The 7,792-nt window shown below is 38.3% G+C and overlaps 1 pseudogene; it reads right to left on the bottom strand.

The window, feature by feature from the left end:
- Positions 1-320: 320 nt before the first annotated feature.
- Positions 321-5,290, bottom strand: LOC150061580 (heterogeneous nuclear ribonucleoprotein A1-like 2; annotated as a pseudogene).
- Positions 5,291-7,792: the final 2,502 nt, after the last annotated feature.

The following is a 7,792-nucleotide window of genomic DNA, read 5'->3' as shown; positions in this document are numbered from 1 at the left end:
CTTTTTTTCTTTTAAAAGGCACATTTATTCAGTGTCATGATCAGACTATTACATTTAGCAATCAACAGCATGGGTGCAAAAAATGAAAAACAAGTCTACATTGAAATCCCTTTTGTTGAAATGCTTTACACTTTCCACAGAGCAGAAACTAAAATAACCTGTTATACAATTAGTCACAAATACCGTCCTCGAGGTTTTTGGGGTTTTTTGGCCCATACACATGAGTATTGTCTAAAACATGTCTTCTCTGTAGCAGCTAGGCCCTGCCACCACTGTGCTTGGCTGAGTTCACAAATCTGGTATAACCTGTAGCTTCCCTGTCACTTCTCTGGCTCTCCTCTCCTGCTAAGCTTTGTTTCCTGGCAATAATTTAAAAACCTTCTGCCACTGCCACAGCTACTGCTGCTGCTGGAACTGCCATAGCCACCTTGGTATCGTGGTTTGGCGAAGTATTGGCCTCCACCACCGTAGGGGACAGAGCTTCTTCCTCCTAAGTTTCCTCCCCTCATGGGTCCAAAATTTGAAGCCTGATTGTTGTAACTGCCAAAATCATTGTAGCTTCCACCACCTCCAAAATTGCTACCATCATTACCAAATCCATTGTAACCATCCCCACTGCCACCATATCAACCACCACCTGGGCTGCCACCAAAGCCACCTCGACCACTGAAGTTTCCTCCACGACCAAAATTGTCATTGCCACCAAAGTTTCCAGAACCACTTCGGCCTCTTTGGCTGGACAAAGCACTAGCCATCTCTTGCTTGGATGAAGTTTTCCTTACTTCACAGCTGTGGTCATTCACAGTCTGGTATTTCTGAATGACAATCTTGTCCACTGAGTCAGGGTCGTCAAAGGTTAGAAAAGCACAGCCCCTCTTCTTTCCACTGCCTCGATCAGTCCTGATTTCCATCACTTCAATTTTCCCATAGTGTTCAAAATCATCTCGCAGGTGTCTTCTTTCATGCCACCGACAGAAATCTTTTTCACAGTTAAGCAAATCTCTGAGCATCTTCTCTGGAGACGGCTCTTATTGGTTCCACGACCCTTCCATCCACTTTGTGTGGTCTTGCATTCATAGCTACGTCTATTTCCTCCACAGTGGCATAAGTTGCAAATCCAAAGCCCCTGGAACGCTTGGTGTTTGAATCTCTCTTTACCACGCAGTCGGTGAGGGTTCCCTATTGCTCAGAATGGCTCCTCAGACTCGCTTCCGTCCTTCTCTCTTCTCTCAAAGACCTTCTTCTCTCTGCTGTGTTCCATCTCTAACTCTCTCTGTACTGGATCCCCTCTTTACCCTCAAACTTCCTTCCTCTTCTCACTACCACTCTATGTTTAACCTCCACAACTATATTGTCTATATTCTTCTTTTTCTTGATAATTACTTCTTTAACTTGATCCATCTACCATGTTTGCTATCCTAAAATAACTATCCCTAAGATCACCAAATCATCTCTGGGTTGTAAAATCTAATAGATATTTTGGTCTTCAGCTAGTGTGATTTTTTAGGAGTATCAGCATGCTGTTGACTTCTTCCTTTATAAAACCCCGTTTCTTTTAGACTCCTTTCTATATCATACTTTTTATTTTCTTTCCATCATTTTAATTCAAGTCTCTTTTGCCAGATTATCCTCTATTCAGCTTTCCACTGTTGGAGCTCTTTAAAGATCAGTCCTAGATCTCCTGTTCCTTGTTTTCTACATCCCTTATGGGCAGTTACATGCATACCATTGTCCTTAGCTTCTATCTAATACAAAAAGTTATACTTCTACGTCAAACTTCTTTGAGTTCCAGGCTATTTGTACAAGTGCCTATTACTTCCAATTTATATGTTCTTAAGATGGCTCACACTTTAAATGTGCAAAACTAGACACAGGGCTTCCCCAATATCCTAATTCCATGCTCATCTTGGGTTTTTTTTGTTGTTGTTTTTCCTGTTCATGTTCGATGGTTTCCTAGATCAGAATTGGAGATATGCCTTTGACTATCTTCTCCTTTGCCTCTCATTTTAGTATTTCAAAAAGGCAACTGTTTTCTCATGTCAACACTACAAAGCAGAAGACAATAAGCACTGAGAAACCACCATCACCTACAGAGAGCCAGTGAGTCACTGAGAGGCATCAGAATAACCTGTGCTCCTCTAAGTATCTGCCCACTAGCATCTTCTCCCCTCTGTATTATCTATATTATACATTATTTAAGGATTGGAGGGGACATGAAGAAGTCCCTAGGGGAAACTGACACTACTCTTGCCCTCTCAAACAAATCAGGTCAAATTAAAGACAAGCAATGGTTATCTGAAGGAGGTATATGTCTCTTGATGGTGAGTTGAGCATCTATATAGTGAATAGAATCAGTTGATCTGCTCTCTACACTAACTTAAGCTGGAAAAAAGCAAGAATTGCAACAAAAGGGACATGATACAATTTGGGATAACAAGATGCTTGAACTTCCCAAAAGGCAACAAAGCCAAACTTAGAGTGAATTGTTGGCTAAGAAGGGGATCCCACACTAAGAAACTGAGGCAAATTGTTACAGAAGATATCAGAGTCCGTGGCTTCTTCCACACATTAGAGAAATCTGTAAAAATCTTTGCATGGCTTCTTGAAGATTACATCATAGGCAGAGCTGTTAGGAGTATGCCTACCATCATATATCAGAAGGACGTTTGTGGATTCTCCCTGATTCTTCACGCAGGCTCCATAGGCCAAGAAAACCAGAAAAACCTATTACAGAGCTGAGTGAGAAGTGTCTCTTCCAGGGATGTCTCTCATTTCTCAAGGTATGATTGGACAGAGAGCATGGAGTGACAGAAGGAGGTTTGGATTAAGACTAAGAATAAACCCAATTGGACCTTGCTTTTTTGTTCTGGTTTTTTTTTTTTTTTGGTAGTACCATGGTTTGAACTGAGGACTACACATTTGCTAAGAAGGTGCTCTACTGCTTGAGCCATATCTCTGGGGCTTTTTGTTGTGATTATTTTGTAGACACAGTCTTGTTTTTTTGTTTAGGCCAGTCAAGACCATGATACTTCTATTTATGCTCCCCACTGTAGCTGAGTCGACAAATACATACCATAATACCCAGGTTTTTCTATTGAGATGGGGGTTGGGGAATATTTCTTTTGCCCCAGCTATTCTGTAACTATACTCTTCCACCTGGGATCACATATACATTACTGTGCCCAGCTATAGGTTGAGAAGAAGTCTCAAACCTTTTGTCTGGGCCACCTTGGAAACATCCGTCTGATCTCTGCCTCTTGAGTAGCTATGATTACAGTCATGAGTCACTAGCACCTGGATACACAGTACTTTTTAATAGCAGAAATTCACCTGAAAGCTATGACAATCTGTTGAGAACTTTACAGAAATTGAAGGGAAAAATGTATCAGCACACTTGAAGGCAGCGATCAGGAGCAAAAGTCCATTCTTTTCTACTGGCATCTCACTGCCTTTAATTCCCTCAATCACTCAATTTCACACTCAACTACAGAGATATCCAAATCTTTGCTCTCAGAACCTCCCTCCCTCCACACAAACTATAACCAGAGGACTATTGGATCACACCATGCCCCTATTTAGACTCTTTAATGGCTTTACTCTTAATATACCTAGAATGAAGCTGTGTATTCTTTACCAATGACTCAAAATGCTCTCATAATTTATGGACCTCGCTTCCTTCTTTCTGATTTCTTTCCACACGGATTTCACTGAGCATAATGCACACAAAGTTCAGCCTCTATGCTGCCCACATGCTCTTTCTATCCTTTCCACTTTCAAGTCTATTAGAGTTCAGCTTTTAACTAGGTAAGCTACTTCCACAGGAAAATATTTCCTGAACTTGACAGGTTGTCCCCTTGTTACACACATTTGAAGACAGCATACTGTCTTCAAAACATCCATTATGATAAGTTACATAATGGTTAAATGTTTTCTCTACTAGTCTTTAAGAAGAACCTGAGTGTTCTTAACTTCTCTTTGTATTCTTGGTTACTACTGCAGTAGCCAGCAGTGAGAAGGCAAACAAGAAATATTAGATATATAAACTAATGAATAGTGCATAAATAAGTGAAGTTACTGAAAGCCTTAACGTATCTGAAGCACACTGATATCTTTAGTATCAACAGTAAATGAGGTAGAATTTGTATGCCCCCTAAACTCTGAGCAAGTCTACCAGGGTTCTTGACTTCTTTTGAATATCTTCTGATTATATTAATAAAAAAGAGTTTTTTTCATTAAAACATACTGACTGCTAGATAGATGGAGCCAAGAGCTGTTTCATACATCATCAAATCACCCCTCAAAATCCCAAATCCCATAAACTAGTTTCTACTTTTTTTTTCTTTGTGTCAGACATGGGGCTTAACCCTGGGCCTGGGCTCTGTATCTGAGCTCTTCAGCTCAAGGCTAGTGTTCTACCTCTTAAGCCACAGTGCCACTCCAGTTTTCTGGTGGTTAGCTGGAGATAAGAATCTCAGGGACTTTAGTGCCCAGGCTGGCTTTGAATTGCAATCCTCAGATCTCAGCCTCCTGAGTAGCTAGGATTATAGTTGTGAGCCATGGGCACCCAACTTTAGATTCTACTTTTTTTTTAACAGAAGAAAGAAACAGGGGCCTAATGATGTTAAGGGAATGTTTGAAATTACACAGTTAACTGGGGTGAACTGATACTTGAATCTAGATCAGATTAACTAAAATCCCTATGCTCTGAACATAATGCATTGCTTCCCGAGCACAGGATATATCTCTTTCCTTAATATCACAGTAATTACAGAATAATTTATTGGTTAATACAGTCTTCAGTAGAAATGGACCAGTGCTATTTCAACACCTGATTGAGATAATAATTTTATAAGTGTTTTGCTTCTGAATCAGATTTTAATTTTTTTTTTTTTACCAGTCCTGGGCACTATACTTGAGCTTTTTCTCAAGGCTAGAACTCTACAACACGAGCCCACAGCACCACTTCTGGCTTTTTCTGTGTATGTGGTACCAAGGAATCAAATGTAGGGCTTTGTGCATGCTAGGCAAGCACTGTATCATTAGGCCATGGTCCAGGCCCAGATTTTAAATTCTGTGCTAAGAAACTCCATGTTGTCTTGTGATTTCTCAGCTTCCTCACAGAAACTATTTGTGAGTAGTCAGAAATATTTTGGGGAAGGTATAAATGATTACTGAATTGATCTTATTTAGTAGTATATGGATGGAACATGCTATGTTAACTAAATACATTTCATGTGTTGAAAAGGTAACCAAGTCCTTAAATAGAAATACCTCTGTGGATCAATTCCATGTCCACTATTTCAATGTGACAGTATGACAGTACAATATGCCTTAGGAAGACATTGCACACTGTACCTCATGAGAATAAACTATATGACCTCTCTATGTTACTTTTGCAACAAATGCAGAAATGCTTATATTAGATTTGAAATATACCTTTTATCTGATATGTGAAGTATGCCAAGCATAACATTTTACAGAATCTCAAAGATAGTTTTCTGGATAGTTGCATGATAGACCTACTTGGGTTCATCCATACAGTAAACATCTCTGTGAGCCCTTTGAATATAATCTTTTTTACACTGAATATGATTGTATTTGTTCACATTTTTCTTCTACCTATTCATCTACATAAACGTAAAATCTTACTCATTATTTCTGAAAAAAATCCAAAAGTAAAATCAGTAATTCTCTCAGCCTCTGACTAATGATTTTTTTAATTTTATCAACAAAATAATATTAAATTTATTACTTCACCTAATAAAATCATAAAATATATTTTCTCCACTTTTCTATAACTAGAAATAAGATGTCTCCTTGGTTTACTTATAAAAACAGAAAATGATACATCAAATACATCACGTTTTTCTCAAATTAATTTTATCAAACTCTCCCCTATAAGCAATAGATTATATGAGTTTTAATGGTTAAATCAAAAACAGAAAACTGCTTTTACATTCACTGCACTTTATCATGTTGTTTAAGTACACACACACACACACACACACACACACACACACACATACACACATTGCAGAGTCAAAAAAAAGAAATTGTGCTGGGCAAGGAAGCTCATGTCTGTAATCCTAGCTACCCAGAGGGCTGAGATCTGAGGATTGTGGTTCAAAGCCAGCCAGGGAACTAAAGAACATGAGCCTCTTATCTCCAATTAACCACTAGAAAACAGAAAAAGGGAAGTGAGGCTGTGGCTCAAGGGGTAGAGCTGAAGAGCTTAGAGACAATGCCCAGGTCCAGGGGTAGGGTGGTAGCTGTAGCCTTGAGCTGAAGAGCCCAGGCCCAGAGTTCAAGTCACATGACCCACAAAAAAGTAATAATAAAGAAAAGAAATTGTGTTGCTCTGACCATTTATCCTAAGTAATATGATCCTGAGAGCTGCTAAGGATTAGTTAAAAGAACAGTAATCAATGACTTAAGAATTACAAAACTGGCTGGTGCCAGTGGCTCAAGCCTGTAATCCTAGCTACTCAGGAGGCTGAGATCTGAGGATCACAGTTCCAAGACAATCGAGGTATGAAAGTTCATGAGACTCTTATCTCCAATTAAGGACCAGAAAACTGGGAGGAAATGGTGCTGTGGCTCAAGGGATAGTTGTAGCTTTGAGCTGAAGAATTCAGGGACAGTGCCTAGGCTCAGAGTTCAAGATCCAAGACCTTAAAAAAAAAAGAATTACAATTTCTACTTTAATCAATAGTGTATTCAAGTTTATGCTATTGTCATAATCTTGAATTTCAATTTTCCCATTAGAAAAATAATTCCTGCCTTGTATCTATTTTAGAAGGACTAAGACAATAAGTCAGAAACACCTAAAAGTCTTTCATGTGAGACATAGTTTCTGGTAATATTGAAGGGGATCAGAGGGGATCAGAGAGAGAAATGGTTCTATTACAAGCTTTCTTTCTCAAAATATTTGAAGACATAGCAACAATCATATCAAGATAATGCTATACATCTTGATTATTTAAAATAAACAGAGCAAACAATATTAAAAGTGTAAGACTAGTAACAGTGCTCAGCCCAAAACTGACTCTAGAAATATTAACTTCAGCACGAACTATTCACCTTCAGTCTTATGTATTTCATGTGGATTATTTGAATTTTTAGATATTCTGATTTCTACTGACAAACTCTGCATTTTGACAAGTTTTGATGAAGTCTATTCACTCTAGACAATTTATGCAAACCTAACTTGAATAGTTGATTTTGACTTTATCTTCTTGAATTCCTAGAACTGCCCTAATTTAAATTTTAAAATTTAATTACAGGTAGCACATTGAGTCAATCAGTTAGTCAGAGATCTGAGCTCTGTGAATGCCTACTTCCTGCAGCCCTCTGCCTTAAGTGCTCTGGAGGAGGGCGGGGGAGGATGGGAACAGTCACCCATGAAATAATTTAAGGATTATTATTAAAACAATATATCACCAAGTGCAAAGTGCTTGTGTAGAAATGCTATATATAAAAGTTCAACGAATACAGAGTAAAGGAAGCACATTCCTATTTTAGTTGTCTATACTATATAATTTAGCAAATGTGGTTTATAGTTTGCAGTAGCTTTGTGGGCATTAACAAAACAAATTAAAATTGTTATTCTAGCTATGCACAGGCAGACTGAGTTGGTGAGAGCAGTCCTTCCATTTGTTTGACCTGTTAATACTTGAAAAGCTTTGTTAAGTGTAGCACCATAGAGAAGTATTTTGTAAGGAAATATTTTGTTTGAGAATAGTTTTAAATGTACAAAAATATTATTAAAAAAAAAAACTACACACACACTGGG

This window comes from Megascapheus bottae, chromosome 6 (assembly GCF_031878675.1).
Source record: "Megascapheus bottae isolate mThoBot1 chromosome 6, mThoBot2.hap1, whole genome shotgun sequence".
In the NCBI taxonomy this organism is placed as follows: Eukaryota; Metazoa; Chordata; class Mammalia; order Rodentia; family Geomyidae; genus Megascapheus; species Megascapheus bottae.
The sequence above is the reverse complement of the archived record's forward strand: the minus strand, read 5'-3'. Positions and strand labels throughout refer to the sequence as shown.